Raw genomic sequence first — 23,701 nt, 5'->3', positions numbered from 1 at the left:
ATGGCGTTGAGCCGGCGCAGTTGCAACTATGGGAGGCCAACTGAAACTTCTGCCGGTGGAATGTCGAGGTCTTGTTCGACGGGTATGACAAGATGTACCTGTACACGGGGTGGGACAAGTTCGCCCGCGACCTCGAGCTCGAGCCTGGCTGCCAGCTCACCTTCCTCTACGAGGGTGATGGCGAGACGATCAAGGTGTTCGACGACATAGCGTGCCGCATGCACTACCGCACCGACGAATCCGGCTCGGACACTGATAGTTAGAACTTAGAGTGTTCTTTCTTTGCAGCGAATATGGCTACGAGCCAATTGAAGCCGATAGTGGAAGTTTCTGATAGTTCTTCCTCGAAAAAACCAACAGGGCCACCGTCACCAGCTGGATTTCCAGTTTGGGTGACTGGGTGTGCCCTCGAATGTTCTTTCTTGACAGCGACATACGAAAATCAACACAACTGGTTTCTTTTTAAAAAAATGTTATATTTGTGTCAACCATGGTTCAAACTATGTATTAGTTTGTGTAAACCATGTTCCAAACTATGTATTAGCTTGTGTAAAATCATGTTCCAATATATAATATTTGGAACTATGTTTAAATGGAGAAGATGAAAAAAAGAAGTAAAAAATGCGTCAACCCGCTGGAGCCACCTCAGACGCAAATGAACGCGCGGACAAAAACGATCATTTTAGCATCCGCGACGTGACGCAAACGGACGCTCGCGAACAATAAAATACATCGCACCGGTGGAGATGCCCTTATGAGTAGCAGTGAAGCATGACCAAAATAGTGCGCAATCACACAAAACTGATGGTAAAATCAAGCAACACACTGAGGTCGCCAAGCTAGCCCTAGCCGCTACCATTTCCGCCGCTAGGCTGAGCACCACCACTCGCTTGCTCTTTTTTTTCCATTGCAATTTGCAAAGATCTCACTTCTTATCTCCCACCACTTTCAAGTTTCAAGCAAGTCATTGACACGGTTACCTGAAATATCAACACTCACGACTTGGGCAGTTCGCGTGCCGGTACTATGTAGCTGCACCACGCACGCGCGCTGGTCGTGCAACTTGCACACCTTGCGCTAGGTGGCTAGCCAGATCTGCCCATCGCCCATGCCCTGGCCAACGACGACGTCACACGCAGACAGACGGCGCGCCCATCGACGCACGTACGCACGCACCGAGAAGGGAAGGGGAAGGGCCGCCGGCCTCTGGATGCCGGCGCCGGACGTCGCCGCCGCCGCTCCTGCGCGCGGGGGTACGTACGTGGGGAGCGTGCGAGCTCGACACGCGTGGTCACCGCGCCACGTGCCGGATGCCGCTCCCGTTCTCTTCGTCGCCACGGTGGGTTTCGTCTTTTCGGCTCTCTGGTCGGGCGCGCGGCCTCGGAAACCACCGGGAACACGTCATCCCGGATCCGGCTCCGGCTCCGGCTGCACCGCATGCGTTGCTCCAACCGGCAACCGCCTGGGCGCCCCGATCCATGGTCAACAGCTTGTCAAACTGACCACGTTGCCGCGGGTCCTAGGGTGGTCGTTCGCCACCTCACCGCCTCGGTGGCATGTGGCGCGATGCTCTTGACTATTCTATGGCCGGGTTCCACCTCTCTACTTCTTTTCCTGCCACGGACGACTATTCAGTCTCAGGTTCCTGAATGTTTCTGCTGGTTCTCGGAACTAGTTAAATGCCCGTGCCTTGCTACGGGTGCGCAAATTTATTTTCCCATCACATATATACTAATTTTTTTAGAATGAATTAGTAAGTCATTTAACACTTCTGTTTTAATTTCTGTGAGATATAACTCATATTTTGATGATTAAATTAGTGGTCTAACTTTTTTTTAAACTATGTGTAACCCTTATAAACCTGTACGGATGGAGTACAATAAAATTAACGACATCCAAGAGAGAGTAAGGAATCTTCGGTTTTCTTGTTGTTAATTATACGAAGCTAAAATATAGACTAACGTGGAACAAGATTTTAGTCTAAAATTTTGATTGAAAGAGAACAGAGGGAAAGGAGCCTTTTAAGCTTCTTAGATTTCATTCTATCAGCCAATACTACTTCAAAATTCTTAGAAATATGGTTTGGTTTGATCCGTTTTGTTAGATTTCACATGTCGCCTATGTTATATCCAAGGTAGATAAAACACGAAGCTACAAGTTTGTTATGGTACGGATTATACAATGTGAGAAATATATAGATGTACTTCAAGATTCTCCTCTAGCTCATTAACCTCAAGCAGTTAACTGCTGGCATCTGCTTCCCTGGTAACTGGTCCATGTAACAGATACATTATCCTTTTTCACCAGAACTTCAAATGGCTTACACGAATATGGAGTTCACAAAGTGATAAGGTGGAAGGGCGTAGCTGGTTTGATTACCATTTCATGAGGGAAAAAAATGTAAAATACTTGACATTGACAAAGGGCCGAGCAAAATACTCGGAGGGGGAAAACGGAACCTGGCATCTGTGTTAGTAGTAGAGATATGTACCAATTAAGAGATCACTTTACATGACTAAGAACCAAGAGAGGGTAATTTGTCAAAGCCCATATTTTAGAGCTGTAAATTATATGACCATGGAATTCATCATCCTTAGTACTACAAAATAAACCATTAACATTAGACATTTCTAAAATTTATGAAGCATTCAACTAGTATACAAATCTTAATAAGCCAATTGCAAGGGAAAACTAAGATGCACTTCTTCCGTTCTAATTTAATTTAATTAACGTCGGACACCATGTACCTGCATGCTAGCATCTCCACCACTCGAACGGAGGGAGTGCCATGTTAAAATAAAGGCTGACACAATAATATGCAATGAGGGAAATGTTCTTATCATAGATTTAATTCTATTACAATACATAAGAAAATATTGTACATTTTATTTACAGAAAACAAAAGGTACAATAAATATATTGAGAAACCAGTAAACATATAAAAACACGTAAGCAAGGTGACTTGGACTAAGTGTCCTCATGGAGGGCCGGACGATTGCCTAACAACACCCAAAAACATGATATTTTTAGGCCGGACATGAATACATACCATAAATGATACTTACTATGTTCCAGGTAGAGGATCATAATATTTGTCGAACTATAAGCCATGGCTGACCAGAAAGATTCTTGACTGAAGTAGATATTTGCAAACCTTTAGATAATTCTGAACAAAAAAGGATAACCCAGTTTTGTTGTCCTAATTAAATGATGCAAGTGTATTTCCCAGTTTTCTTCTAGCATTTTGAAACAGAATGCAGGTACAAATATATGATAGCACATGAGACAAGTTGGTTACTAAATGTGATACTTGCAAGAAAATGATCCATGTACTAAGTGGCACATCCAAGTATGCAACAATACAGGTTCCCACAGACCACAACCAAGAATGTGGCATGTGCTAAATGCACCAGAAATCATGTGCTAAATGGATCGGAAACTCTACATGTGTTGATATGATCACACTAAGCAATGTTAACCTTCAATTACAAATTTAATAGCGTCCCCAAATATTTTACTTCACAGTAGTTGCAAACAAACAATGAACTTCTACATGTTGCATCAAATGCAGTTAAAATGCATATTACAGCGATCAATATGTAATATATATTTAATTAATTAGGCTCTTCTATAAACTATGGAAGAGTACACAGTATGCCAGTGACAATATAAAAAGGCCCCCTTTTATTTGAAAGCATGTAATAAAGAAATAGGGAATCCTCCACTCATTGTGTTTCATTTGGGCAGAATTATTGTTACACCTCAAGAATAAATCTTAGTGTCAACATAAGGTTAGTGCCAACGAAGAAACCTACTGTTGGATATGCATCAGTGACTTGCTATGTGTTGCAGTAAAAGCTATCATGTTGAACTTTGGAAATGCGGTAATGATAGATAGAACACTACATTTATAGGCCACTGATGTTTTCATCAATTTATAAGGACTAAATAAAAGCTGAAAGAGGACTTTGACAGGCAGCTAGCATTACCCTAAAGAAGGATATACTGAATTCTATTTTGTCAGTTTAAACTACCAAATTGGACCAAACGATTTAGCTGAGTGAGTAATACCAGCACTATATATCTCACCTCATCATATGTTATCAAATGATCCTTGATAAATGGACACAAGAATGGCAAACTTCTGCCACTCAGTAAACTGGTAGTGCAGCCTCAGACCCTGGTTCGTCGGTGTCGGTGCACAGAGGGACAGGCGCGTGTGACGCACAGAGGGTAGGTTGCCGCGGTAACATCTGTCCTCTCCAAAATGAATCCCAATGGCACATAAAGTAACGGTGGCGAGTCCTGGCACAGAACACGGCATAAAGGTGGTGAGTCCATGCACGGCGCCTCTACAACACGCTAGGATGAAGGCAGACGGTAGCGCTAGGACGAAGGAGGGCCAGAGATTGCGCTATCTTTCAAAGAATTAGAAAAACCTTTACTACTTAGAATGTTGGTGCAGACAAGCCGATAGGTGTAAAATATCCACAAACATCATAGCACTTTGACAAACATCAATGACAGAATAGAGCAAACAATATCTACATAATGTAGGATATAACAAGCCATCAGTTTACCTTCCAAGAGGGCATCACGCACTTGCTCTTCAGAGACGCCCAATGCGTCCAGCACCACACCAATGCCACAACACCTCAGAGCATGTGATTGTTGTCTCATGGTTCTAATCTTGTAAACAAAACTCTCTTTCTATCTTAACAAGGAAGACGCGCAATTCTCTTCGTGCTCTTGAAAAAAAAAACACCTCAGAGCACCAAGCAAGCTCGACAACATTGTCAAAGCTGAAGTGAGGCAAGGGAATACAACCACATGCATGTGGCTGAGTACTAGCCAGTTCACATCTTCTCTTCCTTCGCAAAATTTTGATTTGTTTTATTCTTAGCCCAGATCCATTCAGGTATTGTCGGATTGACCCCAATTTGGTTGTTTCTGCAGTCAAAACAAGTTGTTCAAGTTAATGATTACATCGTATATTAATGATTATGGATAATTATATATTGCAGTGGTGAGTGCTGACAAGCTTTGGCTTCCAACCATTAACAGAGTTCTACATGTAAATGGTTTTCATGAAACTAACCGTAAGAAAATGAAATCTGTAATTGGTTGCTTGATTTTTTCAAGAGCTGACAAACCTCTGTGTGGTTAAGATCATGAGGCCATGATGTCAGTGACAATATAAATTTAAGTAGAACATCAGTGATCTAAAAATAAGTTTACCTGATTGAGAAAACATGAGCAACAAATATGCAGAATTATTGAACCGGTCTGCACCAGCACCCATCACAAAACTAATATGCATTCTGTTCGCATAACAACAGTATACAGATAAATAATATTAGCAAGTGTACTAAAAGATCTAGGGCCTTTTAGGAATGTTTCATTGGTGTTAGCTGAATTGTATGACTGAATAAATCATTCTACCAAAGTATAAACTGTCAGAGATGTGGTGAAGTACTCGGTTCTATTATCTCATATGAAATTCTAATATTTTTCATGCAGTTTGCTGAACTTGAAGAGATGGAAATTAATCATATAGATTCAACCTGTTTCACTTGGATTTCAGTTAGGAGTAATTGGTAAGCTGTTTTTTCAATAGCGGGAAGATGATAGTTTTGACTTGGATTTCAGTAGGAATTATTGGTAAGCTTTATGCGCAACATCAGGAAGATGTTGCCACAATTGTTGCGTCAACAACTCTTGATCAAGTTTCTTTCATGCAAATAAGAATATGCCAAAGGCAATCTGAATGTCCCCCACTTTCTCGGTAGTTCTTTCATTTGGTACCATCATCTTTTGACATTGTGGTGGGCAACCTTCCTAGATATGACCAAGTTAAAAACTATCAGTCACTAATGTAGACTCATTTTGAGGTGCATTATTAGTGAATGAACCTGATTATTTTCGCCAATATTTTATCACATAGTTGTATACCCTTTTCTTCCTCTAGCAGCACAATTAAAATTTTATTTTACCCATGACTTAGTGAATGAATCTGATTATTTTCGGCAATATTTTATCACATAATTGTATACCCTTTTCTGCCTTTAACAGCACAATTAAAATATTATTTTACCCATGACACATCCCCTTGATCAGGAACCTATTTCTCAAATAATGAGATGCATGCAAGTTTTGATGAGGAAGAGGAGAACTGATCCTGTTGGAGGCGGAGGCCTTGTCTTCCTTAGAGATGACCCCGCGTTGCGCACGGGCATCTCAGAATATGGCGAACACGGCGTCAGTCTGGTCAAGTCATGGACAACTCCACTTGGTGCGACATGCACTCCCCGATTTTGCGATGTGGCATGTATGCTGTTAGCCTGTTGTGGCTCCCCAGATCCGTGAGAGGCAGCGAAGGCCCTAGGTGCAGACGTCCCAGTTCTGTCAACCGTCATCGTCGTACAGAATATGGGGCGGGAGATGGTCGTGACGCAGATGCCAAGGGGACGCTGCGGTCGAGGCAGCGGCTCGCGAGGAGGAGATCGATGGAGTCCTTCCTGTGGTCCATGGCGACGTCGATCCGGAGGAGCCGCCGTATACGGCCTCCAACAGCAACACACTCACCTTCCGGTACAGCTTCAAGAGGAGGAACCGCGAGACGAGGCTTCAGTTCCTCCCGCCAGAGGAAGTAGGCGGTGCCAGCCACCGGAGATTGGCCGAGTGGCGGCAGGGAAACCCTAGAGCTAGAGGCAACTCTGTTTTGGTGTTGCGCTCGCTGGGTGAGGGAGAAAAGAAAGATAACCGAGTCGAGCTGCTAAATGAAATTGGGCCAGGCCCATAAGGGGGCGACGGAAGAAGTGAAAGGACGACGTACCATGGTCGATGATTGACGACGGAACACTCCCGTTCTTTTTAAGTAGTACAGATTTAGAAAACTGTGATGCGCGTATGGTAGGTTAAGCTGATTTTTGAGGCTCCCTGGACAGGGTCTTTTTTTTTTGAAACGGGCAAAAAAAGCTTTTGCCTTATATTAATATAGGAGGAGCAAACAAGGGGATGGCAAGAGCCATAAAAGTAAAAAAGAGGAGGGAAGACGGGGGCAAACACACCCGCCTCCCCCAAAGAGAAAACACTATGAAAAGGTCAGCCCACGAGCTCAGCTAGGCCCTTTGCACCAGCAAGAATCCAATTCTTGCTCTCCTCCCTTATTTTGAGCATGATCTCCGAGGGTAGGGAGGATTTATTGTTGAACACACGCTCATTTCGCTCCTTCCAAATCTCCCAGGCAATTAGCATAATTGCAGTTCGCAGACCTTTGATAGAAGAGGTGGGGGTTCTGGCGATAGCTTGCAGTTCGCAGGCCTTTGGTAGAAGAGGTGGGGACAGGTTTTCGGAGTTCTTGGTCTGCTCGGAACGAGCCACGTGTAATTTTCGGTGTGTTGTTTGATTGCTTGTGATGCATCAATTAAGTTATAAAAGCTTTCGTTATTTGTTATCCAAAATCACGATTGAAACGTGACGTCGCGTGTTTGGTACCATTCACGCAAAGGTCGGATATGTCTTCACTAGACTGGTGACCTTATCATATTATTATCACCTTCACACCTAAAGAAGCTACCAATTCATCTGTTCATCCTAACAATGTGAGAGTGTAAAGTCTCAAGATACTACGAATAACAGTGCATAAGCATACTCCATAGCTACTACAAATGAAAATATAACATTATGATAGAACGGTAATTAGAGGAGTAGTTCATTAGACGGGTGTCAAAGAAGAGTTCACCAAAGGATGATCAAGAGACTTCTCATATGGTGGTCTGCTCTCTTTTTCGATAAAGGGAATATATCAATATCAAAAGATACAAATTACATCTAGCCTCTGCAACAACGCAACACCCTAATGGGAATTGCACACAACCAAAAAATTTAAAAGAAAACTAAGAAAGAAAAGTCCTGCTATAGTGTCACAGGCCTAGCAACAGTAATACATCCACCCCTAGACAACACCTGAAATACAGACTCTCCAAAAACGACGCCTCCAAGAAGGGAACAGTGCACCGGCGTCGTCGTCGCTCGATCAAAGATCTTAGATTTTCACCCTGAAGATAGTCTCCGCTCTTAAAACAATGACTCCAAAAAGGTCATTGTCAGGCACAACCAGTTAAGGCCAGAACTAGGATTTTCACCCTGAAAGGTAGAACTCTGAACTTTATCTGGGCTGCCGCCTCCATTTTCATATCACTGCTGCGAATCCCGGAACACCAAGCAAGTTCCTCAACATCGCGGAGACTTGAACCTTCTTTAGCTAATCCCACAATCCCGCCTTCATGAAATTCTCTGCTTCTGACTTCACCATGGACCAAAAGTCTCTTGATGTCAAAACAGAACAGAGCTTCGCGCCGCTCCCTCGAGAACCAAACGGTCGGAATAAAAGCATGGGTGCGCGCGACCAAATACCACCCGATCCTGTGAACTCCAGGCAAAAGATGCACTGTTCCATTCGATGTCAGAGCCTTCCGAAACTAATCACCCCGGCTAGATGAAGAAAGATCATCATCAAGAGCGTCTTCATCTTCGTGAAAGAAGAACCCTAGGACCACCACCATGAAAGCCGGAACGGCCGGCCCCCACGCCGCCGCCATGGCTGGGAACCGCGGTCCATCTTTCTCCTCCAATCCGGCCGGTGGAAGTCAGCAGCGATCCCCCTGCCGCCCTTTCCCCGCTGAGTTCCGCCACACCACCGCGTCTCCTGCCATGATCTAGGTGAAGTAGTCGAAGGCCACCACCACCAGAACCGCCATCCACCGTCGCCGCCCCTGGAAGACCCCGCCTCCGCTGGACGCACCACCACCGCTCCTGCTTTTGGCAGCCGGACGCGGCCGCCACCTCCGACCCCGACGGCGGCAGCGGCTAGGAGGAGGAATATGGGCCACCTCTTCTTGGGTTCGGATCGTCGCCCGGAGCCGCCTCGCGCGAGACTACCCAGGGCGAAGGTGGGAAGGGAGAAGGGGATGGGAGGGGTGGTGGTGGAGGGAGGGAGGGGTGGCGGCAGCGCTGGGAGGGTGGAGGGGCCTGGTGGTCTGCTCTGGTATCTCACATTACGTTTGTCCCCTCGAGTCTCTTGTTCTTCCATGTTTTATTATCGTTTGTGTCCAAGTCATGGCTGGTCTCAAACTTTATCAAGCATACTAGGTACTTAGAAGTAGTCATCCCCGTCCCATCATAAAATCTAGTTATGAATAATGTAGCAAACAAGAACCAACATGAAGTGTGGATGGGTTTCTGATCAAGGACCTTAAACCTATTCTTCAAAGTAACAAAAGCCTCTCTTAATGATGACTCTAAGACGGTGTTTATTTGGGCTTCTGCTTCTGCTTTTGGGTTAAAAGAGCGGAAGCCCAAACAAAGAGTCCAAAACTGAAAAGTGATGTCGAGGAGCGTGAACGGAAAATGAACTATTGGACCGGACGTGATGGAAAGCTAGTCGAGAGGTGCTTCCGCCTCTTTGCCTCCCGAGTTACATGGGACAAAAATACCCTCTCAATTTCAGACTATCTGCAAAGCAATTGCCACTCCATACCCCGTGCAAACGAGTTCACCCTGACCGGCTCTATTTCATTTCCCCTTCTCTCACATATGTCCCATGGCAGAGGTAGGTTCCTGATACGTCTCAAACGTATCTATAATTTCTTATGTTCCATGCTACTTTTATGATGATACTCACATGTTTTATACACACTTTATATCATTTATATGCATTTTCCGGCACTAACCTATTGACGAGATGCCGAAGAGCCAGTTGATGTTTTCTGTTGTTTTTGGTTTCAGAAATCCTACAAAGGAAATATTCTCGGAATTGGACGAAACCAACGGAGCTTCCAGAAGACCGAAGGGGATACGAAGTGGGGCCACGAGGGGTCGTAACCATAGGGCGGCGCGACCAGCATGGGGGGCCGCGCCGGCCTATGGTGTGGGGCCCCTGCGCCGCCTCCAACTCTGCCCTTCCGCCTATTTATTCCCTCCGTCGCGAAAACCCTATTACCGAGAGCCACGATACGGAAATACTTCCAGAGACGCAGCCGCCGCCAATCCCATCTTGGGGGATTCAGGAGATCGCCTTCGGCACCCTGCCGGAGAGGGGAATCATCTCCCGGAGGACTCTTCATCACCATGATCGCCTCCGGATTGATGTGTGAGTAGTTCATCCTTGGACTATGGGTCCATAGCAGTAGCTAGATGGTTGTCTTCTCCTCATTGTGCTATCATGTTAGATCTTGTGACCTGCCTATCATGATCAAGATCATCTATTTGTAATGCTACATGTTGTGTTTGTTGGGATCCGATGAATATGGAATACTATGTCAAGTTGATTATCAATCTATCATATATGTGTTGTTTATGTTCTTGCATGTTCTCCGTTGCTAGTAGAGGCTCTGGCCAAGTTGATACTTGTAACTCCAAGAGGGAGTATTTATGCTCGATAGTGGGTTCATGCCTCCATTGAATCTGGGACAGTGACAGAAAGTTTTAAGGTTGTGGATGTGTTGTTGCCACTAGGGATAAAACATCACTGCTTTGTCTAAGGATATTTGTGTTCATTACATTATGCACCATACTTAATGCAATTGTCTGTTGTTTGCAACTTAATACTGGAAGGGGTGCGGATGCTAACCCGAAGGTGGACTTTTTAGGCATAGATGCATGCTGGATAGCGGTCTATGTACTTTGTCGTAATGCCCTAATTAAATCTCATTGTAGTCATCATGATATGTATGTGCATTGTTATGCCCTCTCTATTTGTCAATTACCCAACTGTAATTTGTTCACCCAATATACTATTTCTTATTGGAGAGACACCACTAGTGAGCTGTGGACTCCGGTCCATTCTTTTACATATGAATACAATCTACTGCAAACATTATTCTTTACTGTTCTTCGCAAACAAACATCATCTTCCACACTATACATTTAATCCTTTGTTTACAGCAAGACCGGTGAGATTGACAACCTCACTGTTACGTTGGGGCAAAGTATTTTGATTGTGTTGTGCAGGTTCCACGTTGGCGCCGGAATCCCTGGTGTTGCGCCGCACTACACTCCGTCACCAACAACCTTCACGTGGCCCTTGACTCCTACTGGTTCGATAACCTTGGTTTCTTACTGAGGCAAAACTTGCTGCTGTACGCATCACACCTTCCTCTTGGGGTTCCCAACGGACGTGTGCTTCACGCATATCAAGCTCTTTTTCTGGCGCCGTTGCCGGGGACAAGAAGGAAAATTACACCACAGAGATTTCTAACTCCCACGTCAACAGCACGCCAGCAGCTCTTTTTCTGGCGTCGTTGCCGGGGAGATCAAGACACGCCGCAAGGGGAGTCTCCCACATCCAATCTCTTTACTTTGTTTTTGTCTTGCTTTACTTTATTTTATTTACTGCTTTGTTTCTTCTCTATATCAAAAACACAAAAAAATTAGTTACTTGCTTTACTTTATTTACTATCTTGTTTGCGTTCTCCATATTAAAAACACAAAAAAATTAGTTACTCGCATTTACTTTATTTAGTTTGCTTTATTTACTACTGCTAAAATGGGTACTCCTGAGAATATTAAGTTGTGTGACTTCACAACCACAAATAATAATGATTTCTATAGCAGAATTTTATGAAATTAAACCTGCTTTACTGAATCTTGTTATGAGAGAGCAATTTTCTGGTGTTAGTTCTGATGATGTTGCTGCCCATCTTAATAATTTTGTTGAACTTTGTGAAATACAAAATTATAAGGATGTAGATGGTGACATTATAAAATTAAAATTGTTTCCTTTCTCCTTAAGAGGAAGAGCTAAAGATTGGTTGCTATCTTTGCCTAAAAATAGTATTGATTCATGGACTAAATGTAAAGATGCTTTCATTGGTAGATATTATCCTCCTGCTAAAATTATATCTTTGAGAAGTAGCATAATGAATTTTAAGCAATTGGATAATGAGCATGTTGCCCAAGCATGGGAAAGAATGAAATCTTTGGTAAAGAATTGCCCTACCCATGGACTGACTACTTGGATGATCATCCAAACCTTTTATGCAGGACTGAATTTTTCTTCGTGGAACCTATTGGATTCAGCTGCTGGAGGTACTTTTATGTCCATTACCTTAGGCGCCGCAACAAAGCTTCTTGATAATATGATGATCAACTACTCTGAATGGCACACGGAAAGAGCTCCACAAGGTAAGAAGGTAAATTCTGTTGAAGAAACCTCTTCCTTGAGTGATAAGATTGATGCTATTATATCTATGCTTGTTAATGGTAGATCTAATGTTGATCCTAATAATGTTCCTTTAGCTTCATTGGTTGCTCAAGAAGAGCATGTTGATGTGAACTTCATTAAAAACAATAATTTCAACAACAATGCTTATCGGAATAATTTTGGTAACAACTATAGGCCATATCCTTCTAATAATAGTAATGGTTATGGTAATTCTTATGGGAATTCTTACAACAATAATAGGAGTGTACCCCCTGGTCTTGAAGCCATGCTTAAAGAATTTATTAGTACACAAACTGCTTTTAACAAATCTGTTGAAGAAAAGCTTGGTAAAATTGATATTCTTGTTTCTAAGGTTGATAGTCTTGCTGCTGATGTTGATCTTTTAAAATTGAAAGCTATGCCTAATGAAACTAAAGATATTAAGTCATTTGCTACAGCAAACGCTATCCAAGTTCGAATTAATGAAAATATTAGATTGATGGCTGAATTGCATGCTAGGTGGGAAAAAGAAGAAAAATTTGCTAAAGAGAATAATGTAGCTAAAGTTTGGACTATTACCACCACTAGTAATGTTGATGCTTCACATGTTGCTAAACCTCCTACTATCAATGGTAAAATAATTGGTGTTAGCAATATTTCTACTCCTAATGCAAAGCGTTCAAAACAGCTTGAAACTGCTAAAACTGATGAAACTGCTTGTGATAAAACTGCTAAAATTTTTCAAAATATTGGGGACAATGATCCCATTGCTCTAGATCATAATGGTTCAGATTTTGATGATTGTCATATCTCTGAAGTTATAAAGTTCTTACAAAAACTTTCTAGAAGTCCCAATGCTAGTGCTATAAATTTGGCCTTTACAAAACATATTACAAATGCTCTCATTAAAGCTAGAGAAGAGAAACTAAAACTTGAAACTTCTATTCCTAGGAAGTTAGAAGATGGTCTATAGCCCATCATTAAGATGAAGGTCAATGATTTTGATTGTAATGCTTTATGTGATCTTGGTGCAAGTATTTCTGTTATGCCTAAGAAAATCTATGATATGCTTGACTTGCCACCATTGAAAAATTGTTATTTGGATGTTAATCTTGCTGATAATTCTACAAAGAAACCTTTGGGAGGGTTGATAATGTTCGCATTATGGTTAACAATAACCTTGTCCACGTTGATTTTGTTGTCTTGGATATTGAATGCAATGCATCTTGTCCCATTATTTTGGGAAGACCTTTTCTTCGAACTGTTGGTGCTATTATTGATATGAAGGAAGGTAATATTAAGTATCAATTTCCTCTCAAGAAAGGTATGGAACACTTCCCTAGAAAGAGAACGAAGTTACCTTATGATTCTATTATTAGAACAAATTATGATGTTAATGCTTCATCTCTTGATGTTACTTGATTCACACTTGCTGCGCCTAGCTGAAAGGCGTTAAAGAAAAGCGCTTATGGGAGACAACCCATTATTTTACTTCTGCACTTTTGTTTTATATTTGAGTCTTGGAAGTTGTTGCTACTGTAGCAACCTCTCCTTATCTTTATTTTATTGCATTATTGTGCCAAGGAAAGTCTTTGATAGTAGGGTTAATACTAGATTTGGATTACTGCGCAGAAACAGATTTCTTACTGTCACGAAATTGAGCAGCCCCGTCTGTAGGTAATTCATAAAAACCTGCCAATTTACGTGCGTGATCCTCAGATATGTACGCAACTTTCATTCAATTTGAGCTTTTTCATCTGAGCAAGCTAAGTGCCCCAGAAAAATTCGTCTTTACGGACTGTTCTGTTTTGACAGATTCTGCCTTTTGTTTCGCATTGCCTATTTTGCTATGTTTGATGGATTTCTTTGTTCCATTAAATTTCAGTAGCTTTGTGCAATGTCCATAAGTGTTAAGAATGATGATGTCACCTCTGAATATGTGAATTTTTAATTATGCACTAACCCTCTAATGAGTTTGTTTTGAGTTTGGCGTGGAGGAAGTTTTCAAGGGTCAAGAGAGGAGGATGATACAATATGATCAAGAAGAGTGAAAAGTCTAAGCTTGGGGATGCCCCCGTGGTTCATCCCTGCATATTTCAAGAAGACTCAAGCATCTAAGCTTGGGGATGCCCAAGGCATCCCTTCTTCATCAACAACTTATCAGGTCACCTCTAGTGAAACTATATTTTTATTCCGTCACATCTTTTGTGCTTTACTTGGAGCGTCTGTATGTTTTTGTTTTTGTTTTTGTTTGAATAAAATCGGATCCTAGCATTCCTTGTTTGGGAGAGAGACACGCTCCGCTGTTGCATATGAACACATGTGTTCTTAGCTTTACTTTTAATGTTCATGGCGAAGGTTGAAACTGCTTCGTTCATCATTATTATGGTTGGAAACAGAAAATGCTTCATGTGGTAATTGGTATAATGTCTTGAATAATTTGATACTTGGCAATTGTTGTGCTCAAATAGATCATGTTTAAGCTCTTGCATCATGTACTTTGCATCTATTAATGAAGAACTACCATAGAGCTTGTTGAAATTTGGTTTGCGTGATTGGTCTCTCTAGAGTCTAGATATTTTTTGGTGAGGTGTTGAACAACAAGGAAGACAGGGTAGAGTCTTATAATGCTTGCAATATGTTCTTATGTAAGTTTTGCTGTACCAGTTCATACTTGAGTTTGCTTCAAACAACCTTGCTAGCCAAAGCCTTGTATTGAGAGGGAATTCTTCTCGTGCATCCAAATCCTTTAGCCAAAAACTATGCCATTTGTGTCCACCATACCTACCTACGACATGGTATTTCTCTGTCATTCCAAAGTAAATTACTTGAGTGCTACCTTTAAAATTCCATTCTTTGTCTTTGCAATATATAGCTCATGGGAAAATAGCTTAAAAACTATTGTGGTATTGAATATGTAGCTTATGTATCTTATTTCTTATAAGTTGCTTGTTGAGCGGTAACCATGTTTCTGGGGACGCCATCAACTATTACACCTTTGTTGAATATCATGTGAGTTGCTATGCATGTTCGTCTTGTCTGAAGTAAGGGTGATTTATCATGATCAAATGGTTTTAGTATGCATATTGTTAGAGAAGAACATTGGGCCACTAACTAAAGCCATGAATCATGGTGGAAGTTTCAGTTTGGACAATCAATCCTCAATCTCTTATGAGAATATTATCTATTGTTGAATGCTTATGCATTAAAGAGGAGTCCATTATCTGTTTTCTATGTTGTACCGGTATGGATGTCTAAGTGGAGAATAATCAAAAGCGAGAAATCCAATGCGAACTTTCTCCTTAGACCTTTGTACAGGCGGCATAGAGGTACCCCTTTGTGACACTTCGTTGAAACATATGTTATGCAATGATAACCCATGTAAATCCAAGCTAATTAGGACAAGGTGCGAGCACTATTGGTATTCTATGCATGAGGCTTGCAACTTATAGGATGTCTTATGCATAACACATATGAATTATTAGTACCGTTGACAAAATTGTTTCTATGTTTTCAAAATGAAAAGCTCTAGCACAAAAATAGTAATCCATGCTTCCCTCTGCGAAGGGCCTTTCTTTTATTTTTATGTTGAGTCAGTTTACCTACTTCTTTCTATCTTAGAAGCAAACACTTGTGTCAACTGTGTGCATTGATTCCTACATACTTGCTTATTTGCATTCATCATATTACTTTGTGTTGACAATTATCCATGAGATATACATGTTGAAGTTGAAAGCAACTGCTGAAACTTATATCTTCCTTTGTGTTGCTTCAAAACTTTCTACTAAGAATCTATTACTTTATGAGTTAACTCATATGCAAGTCTTATTGATGCTTGTCTTGAAAGTACTATTCATGAAAAGTCTTTGCTATATGATTCAGTTGTTTAATCATTGTCTTTACCATTGCTTCGAATCACTTCATTCATCTCATATGCTTTACAATAGTATTGATCAAGATTATGATAGCATGTCCCTTCAGAAATTATCTTTGTTATCGTTTACCTACTCGAGGGCGAGTAGGAACTAAGCTTGGGGATGCTTGATACGTCTCAAACGTATCTATAATTTCTTATGTTCCATGCTACTTTTATGATGATACTCACATGTTTTATACACACTTTATATCATTTATATGCATTTTCCGGCACTAACCTATTGACGAGATGCCGAAGAGCCAGTTGCTGTTTTCTGTTGTTTTTGGTTTCAGAAATCCTACAAAGGAAATATTCTCGGAATTGGACGAAATCAACGCCTAGGATCTTATTTTTCCACGGAGCTTCCAGAAGACCGAAGGGGATACGAAGTGGGGCCACGAGGGGCCGTAACCATAGGGCGGAGCAGCCAGCATGGGGCCCGCGCCGGCACATGGTGTGGGGCCCCTGCGCCGCCTCCAACTCTGCCCTTCCGCCTATTTATTCCCTCCGTCGCGAAAACCCTATTACCGAGAGCCACGATACGGAAATACTTCCAGAGACGCAGCCGCCGCCAATCCCATCTCGGGGGATTCAGGAGATCGCCTCCGGATTGATGTGTGAGTAGTTCATCCTTGGACTATGGGTCCATAGCAGTAGCTAGATGGTTGTCTTCTCCTCATTGTGCTATCATGTTAGATCTTGTGAGCTGCATATCATGATCAAGATCATCTATTTGTAATGCTACATGTTATGTTTGTTGGGATCCGATGAATATGGAATACTATGTCAAGTTGATTATCAATCTATCATATATGTGTTGTTTATGTTCTTGCATGCTCTCCGTTGCTAGTAGAGGCTCTGGCCAAGTTGATACTTGTAACTCCAAGACGGAGTATTTATGCTCGATAGTGGGTTCATGCCTCCATTGAATCTGGGACAGTGACAGAAAGTTCTAAGGTTGTGGATGTGCTATTGCCACTAGGGATAAAATATCAATGATTTATCTAAGGATATTTGTGTTGATTACATTACGCACCATACTTAATGCAATTGTCTGTTGTTTGTAACTTAATACTGGAAGGGGTGCAGATGCTAACCCGAAGGTGGACTTTTTAGGCATAGATGCATGCTGGATAGTGGTCTATGTACTTTGTCGTAATGCCCTAATTAAATCTCATAGTAGTCATCATGATATGTATGTGCATTGTTATGCCCTCTCTATTTGTCAATTGCCCAACTGTAATTTGTTCACCCAACATGCTATTTCTTATTGGAGAGACACCACTAGTGAACTGTGGATCCCGGTCCATTCTTTTACATCTGAATACAATCTACTGCAAACATTGTTCTTTACTGTTCTTCGCAAACAAACATCATCTTCCACACTATACATTTAATCCTTTGTTTACAGCAAGACCGGTGAGATTGACAACCTCACTGTTACGTTGGGGCAAAGTATTTTTATTGTGTTGTACAGGTTCCATGTTGGCGCCGGAATCCCTGGTGTTGCGCCGCACTACACTCTGTCACCAACAACCTTCACGTGGCCCTTGACTCCTACTGGTTCGATAACCTTGGTTTCTTACTGAGGGAAAACTTGCTGCTGTACGCATCACACCTTCCTCTTGGGGTTCCCAACGGACGTGTGCTTCACGCGTATCAAGCTCTTTTTCTGGCGTCGTTGCCAGGGACGAGAAGGAAAATTACACCACAGAGATTTCTAACTCCCACGTCAACAGCACGCCAGCAGTTCCCGGTATTGTCGTTGTTTCCCTTCGTCGCCGCCCTTCCCCGCCACCGCAGTGCAAGGTCCCTTCCCTTACTTTCGTTCCCGCCCTGATACAACTCCCTCTATCCTCGAATCGACCACACGCCCTAGGGGTCGAGCTTGTCCCCGTCGGCCACCTGTGATAGAAGCTATGCGAGCTGCCATTCGCTGCCGTCCCAGCCCATGGTCTGCTCCTCCGCAATGTTCCCTGCCTCCAACAACTCCGGACGCTCGCGAATTAATCTTGTCATTACGGAAGAGCACAGATGTGCCGACGGCCGTCGTGTGTGCCGACGGCCAAATATCGGGGCCGTCGGCACAGAAGCCTCCGGACCGCGGCGATAAGGATGGTCGTCGGCGTTAAAATGGCCGTCGGTACAGGCCGGTTGTGCCGACGGTCACCGCCGGCATAGTTCTGGCCGTCAGCACAGGACCAGTCTGGCCGTCGGCACAACATTTTTTTCCTTTTTTTTCACTACGGACCTGTGCCGACGGTTATACCGTCGGCATAACCGTCGGCATACCTTTTTTCTATTTCTGCACGACAATCTTCAAAAAAGCATAACTAAATCATTCTAATTGAGAAAAATAAGTATAATATATCAAATTTTGCAGAAAAACAAGATCTATCATAGAAAAATATAAAAATGGAATATTTCAAATACCTAAATAAATCTTCTTAGAAATGAGCTATAATGTTCGAGGTTTCATGGCTTACACACACGCCAAAAATGAAAATATTGTCGCTCGTGGGTCGGATTAGAAATGCTCGTCCGGGGTCTTACTTCCCATCCTAGGGCCCACACACGTGTCAAATATGATCTTGTTTCGGCAAACTATGCCATGCCGAGGCCGTTTCCCACCTCATTTCCCCTGAAATCCATAGAACTCCCTACGTGATAGCCCTTTTCGTGAAGGATTTTTTTGAAATAATTGTCGTATCCCAGTTTTAACAAACGGAATAGTTTCTATGACATATAAAATGATGTCACGCGTCTCCGTGGGATTTTTGGACTTCGTTCAAATTGCCATCTGGCCAAAACAGGACCCCCGGGACATGCGGTGTCGCCGTACCGAGCGTGCGGGTGCACCCATTCGCGAACAAACTAAACGGACAAAACTAGCACATATAATGATGCCTTGTTGTACTAACAACATTTTTTCCGAAATTTCTGGAGCGACGGATAGTTGACCCCTCCTTCAAGTCCGGTCAGTTTCCAGCGGATTCGGCGGGATACCGCCGGAAGCCGCATGGGTTCCCAAAAAGCTAACGCGCGCACATGTCATCTGATATGTGCTGCATAGGTGGTCTACTATCATCACACAGAGGTTTCACGTCATACTAAAATGCGCCCCATGTAGCTGCTTCACAAATAAAAACCGTTTGGGCACGCTAAAAATGAAAAGATGGCCGTCCGTAGGTCGGATTAGAAATCCGCGTCCGGGGTCTTGCTTCCCATCCTAGGGTCCACACGCATGCCAAATATGATCTCGTTTCGGCAAACTATGCCATGCCGAGGCCGTTTTCCACCTCATTTCCCCTGAAATCCATAGAACTCCGGATGTGATAGCCCTTTTCGCGAAGGGGTTTTCAAATAATTACCGTATCCCAGTTTTGACAAAAGAAATAGTTACTATGACATATAAAATGACGTCACGCGGCTCCGTGAGATTTTTTTGACTTCGTTTAAATTGCCATCTGGCCAAAACAGGACCCCCGGGACATGCGGTATCGCTATACCGGGCGTGCGGGTGCACCCATTCGCGAACAAACTAAACGCACAAAAATTAGCACATATAATGATGCGTCGTTGAACTAAAAACAATTTTTCCGAAATTTCTGGAGCGACGGATAGTTGACCCCTAGTTCAAATCCGGTCAGTTTCCAGTGGATTCGGCGGGACACCGCCGGAAGCCGCATGGGTTCCCAAAAAGCTAACGCGTTCACATGTCATGTGATAGGTGGTGCATAGGTGATCTACTATCATCGCATAGAGATTTCACGTCATAGTAAAATGCGCCCCATGTAGCTGCTTCACAAATAAAAACCGTTTGGGCACGCTAAAAATGAAAAGATGGCAGTCGGTGGGTCGGATTAGAAATCCGCGTCCGGGATCTTACTTTCCATCCTAGGGTCCAATCACGTGCCAAATATGATCTCGTTTCGGCAAACTATGCCATGTCGAGGCCGTTTCCCACATTTCCCCTGAAATCCATAGAACTCCGGACGTGATAGCCCTTTTCGTGAAGGGTTTTTCAAAATAATTGCCGTATCCCAGTTTTGAAAAATGGAATAGTTACTATGACATATAAAATGACGTCACGCGGCTCCATGAGATTTTTTGACTTCATTTAAATTGCCACCTAGCCAAAACAGGACCCCGTGACATGCGGTATCGCCGTACCGGGCGTGCGGGTGCATCCATTCGCGAACAAACTAAAAGGACAAAAAATAGCACATATAATGATGCGTCGTTGAACTAAAAAAAATTTCGGAATTTCTGGAGCCACGGATAGTTCACCCCCAGTTCAAATCCGATCAGTTTCCAGCAAATTCGGCGGGACACCGCCGGAAGCCGCATGGGTTCCCAAAAAGCTAACGCGTGCACATGTCATGTGATAGGTGGTGCGTAGGTGGTCTACTATCATTGCACGGAGGTTTCACGTCATACTAAAATGCGCCCCATGTAGCTGCTTCACAAATAAAAATCGTTTGTGCACGCTAAAAATGAAAAGATGGATGTCCGTAGGTCGGATTAGAAATCCGTGTCTGGGGTCTTGCTTCCCATCCTAGGGTCCACACACGTGCCAAATATGACCTTGTTTCGGCAAACTATGCCATATCGAGGCCGTTTTTCACCTCATTTTCGATAAAGTCAGTCAAATTTAAACTAGAGGTACTTGATCTAATGCTCATGCTTTTTAGGTAAGTTAACTTTGTAGGTTCAAAAGATGATATGGATATCATATTTGCATTCCTCTCATTTTTTTGATCAATTTAGACATATTATTTGCCAAATTCGCATTTACTGATATTAATTATTCCATATTAAATAAAAAAATAAAAAATCATTTAATTGTTTTTTAAATTCTGTATTATTATATATATATATATATTCATTGTTTTTTACTTAACTAATTTTTTAGAATTCAAAAATATAGAGGTGTGATATCACGGTCAAATGGTTAATATGATAGATATGGTAGTATTAACATCAAGGTGTCATTTCTTTCATGGAAACTCATCCGAAGAGAACCAAGAAGTTAAGCGTACCGGGGTGGGAGTAGTGTGAGGATGGGTGACCAACTGGGAAGTTTGACCATAAGTACAATTTGACCTAAGATTAAGTGTACTAAGTGTAATTGTGAAAGATTAACAAGTAAAAAAGTAGAAGAAGAAAAGTGAAAAAATAATAAAAAAATATTTCTTTTAAAAAATTGAATATTTTTTCGAAAATAATTTTGAAAATTTTGAAATACTATGCAGACGGTTTTACCGTCGGCACAACAATCTGTGCCGACGGCCTGTCTGTGCCGACGGTGACTGGGCAGTCCCCGATCAGAACTGTGCCAACGATGCTATGTCGACGGTCACCGTCGGCATAGCCTGTGCCGACGGCCTTCTGGGCTGTGTTGGTGGCCGTCGGCATACTCCATCTCTCCCGTAGTGTGTCTCCATCAGCCGCTGGTGATAGGATCTCGAGCCGCCAGCGCCTCATCGTTTCTCATCCGCCGTTGTCCTGGTGAGCTTCTCCGACGATTCAGCGACGTGCTGCTCCGACCCAGCCAGCTACTCTTCATCATCAGCCATATTATTTTTGTTTTATTTTTTTCTTGGCTTCCTTGACAGCCATCGACGAGTAGGCATGCTTGGCTGTAAAAAAAATTTGAACTGCAATTGCTATTCGGAAGTAAAGTTATTTCTTCCAATCAGGCCTTGTAAATATTTTCTAGTGTATCATGGTTGTCTCAATGTTCTTTTAGGACGTAATGGCATTTGCCAAAACGTCTCAAGGCAAATAGACATGCTTTATATGTTTGATACTCCCTCCATCTCACGAAAAAATGTCTCAAGACACTTTTGATAGGACTGAGGAAGTACTATGGATAAATCTTAAAATATTGTTACACTTTTTACAAATGCTCGTGAGGTGTGGAATTATCTAGATTTCTTTTGTAGGCAAATCAAATCCTCGAGCGAAAATGTCTTCAATACTCTTTTTTTTTACAATTTGAGTTTCAGGAGTCAACTGTTGTGCCTTGTTGGTATATTTGGTGGTAACCGGGAGGAAATTGTCAAGAATGTTTTGGTGACTACTCCAGTAAAAACAGGGTTTGCAATCAATGCTTTGACAGAAAACTATGGAACTGCAAGCGAAAAAGAAGAGACATTGCATGGAACAAACAGCTCATGGGATTCTATAAAGATTGTACTTTCATAGACCTCTAAATCTTACAATAGTGTAAATTTCGAAGGGGTACCGTGGTATTATTTAATCTCATCCATCCTACCCTAAATCCCGAACATGTATCGTTTAGTCTCAGCCGTTTTTGGTATTTCAGTCGGGAAAACTGTTGAACGATAGAGAGAGATGCCGAATATGTTAGATGTATTATTGAGACTCATGGGCAGTGGCGGAGCGTGAACAAAACATAAGAGGGGGCCAATTTCATAAAAAACAAAGTACACATATAAAAGTTGGGCGAGTCATAGAAACATCTGGCAGTGTCATGATGATGTATTTATCTTGATCACGCAAATACAACTGATAAAAATGGTTCAATTATACATGGTTCGGTTATACCTGTGCTCATCTTGGTTACTAGGATTTTTTTGTTTTGCTTATTTTCATCTTGCCTCTTATTTTCTATGTCCATGTTCATCACTTCATGTTGCTTCTGATTTACATATTCCACTAGTGCAAGAGCATCAGGAGCAGATGTACGTTTAGCAGCTTCTTCATCTTGTTTTGTTTTGAAGAAAGACTGCTCTTCTGCTGTTTCCCATACCAAAATTTGCACTAATACATCTAAAATTCTTACTTTCCTAACCTCGGCAGGGTTTTCAATGCACCTCAATCTTTAATGAAATAAATAGAAAAAGATACCTAACCTGCGCGGGGGGTTGTGGTAGGGCGCTGCAGCCTGAATTGAAGGACTGGGGCACTGGCCGGCCGGTGGCTTGCAACCGTGCAGATAGCCATGAAGGGGTGAAACAGCAGCAACAGCAGCACGCCGTGTGGCCGCGTCGGCTCGCCGATCGCGATGAGAAAAAATAGATTGAGGAGGCTGGCCGTGGCCCGCCGGCAGAGGGGCGAGCATGAACAAGTCACGCATGAATCAATCGAGGAAGACAGACCTATCGATCAGCACATCAGGTCGATATGCACTCGCGGACGCGTCGCGGAAGACTGGACGATGTGGTATATCTTTTCGTCTTCGTTCAATTGATCGTTCTGTGGTTTGCTGACTGCCGATGGGCTGGGCCACGAGCGAGCATACGAAGTAGAAACAAAGTTGCATTTTCGAAGGGGGGGTTGTGGCCCAGTTTCGCCTCCACGACGCTCCGCCCGTGCTCATGGGTGAGTATGTATAGACGTACAGGGATAATCTTGGAGTGCAAGACAAGACACGAGAGTCCTATCTCTATCCTAGACTATCCGTTTATACGTACAGTATATATCTCTCACAAAAACGTTTCAATCTTGGGATTCTATGGAAGCACAAGCCCTTCTATAAAATTAACACCGATGCATCTTATTTCAGTACTGGGTTAGGAGCAATCCTTCGAAACTCCAATGCTGAAGCTATC

Source organism: Lolium perenne, chromosome 5, assembly GCF_019359855.2.
Source record: "Lolium perenne isolate Kyuss_39 chromosome 5, Kyuss_2.0, whole genome shotgun sequence".
Lineage (NCBI taxonomy): Eukaryota > Viridiplantae > Streptophyta > Magnoliopsida > Poales > Poaceae > Lolium > Lolium perenne.
The sequence above is the reverse complement of the archived record's forward strand: the minus strand, read 5'-3'. Positions refer to the sequence as shown.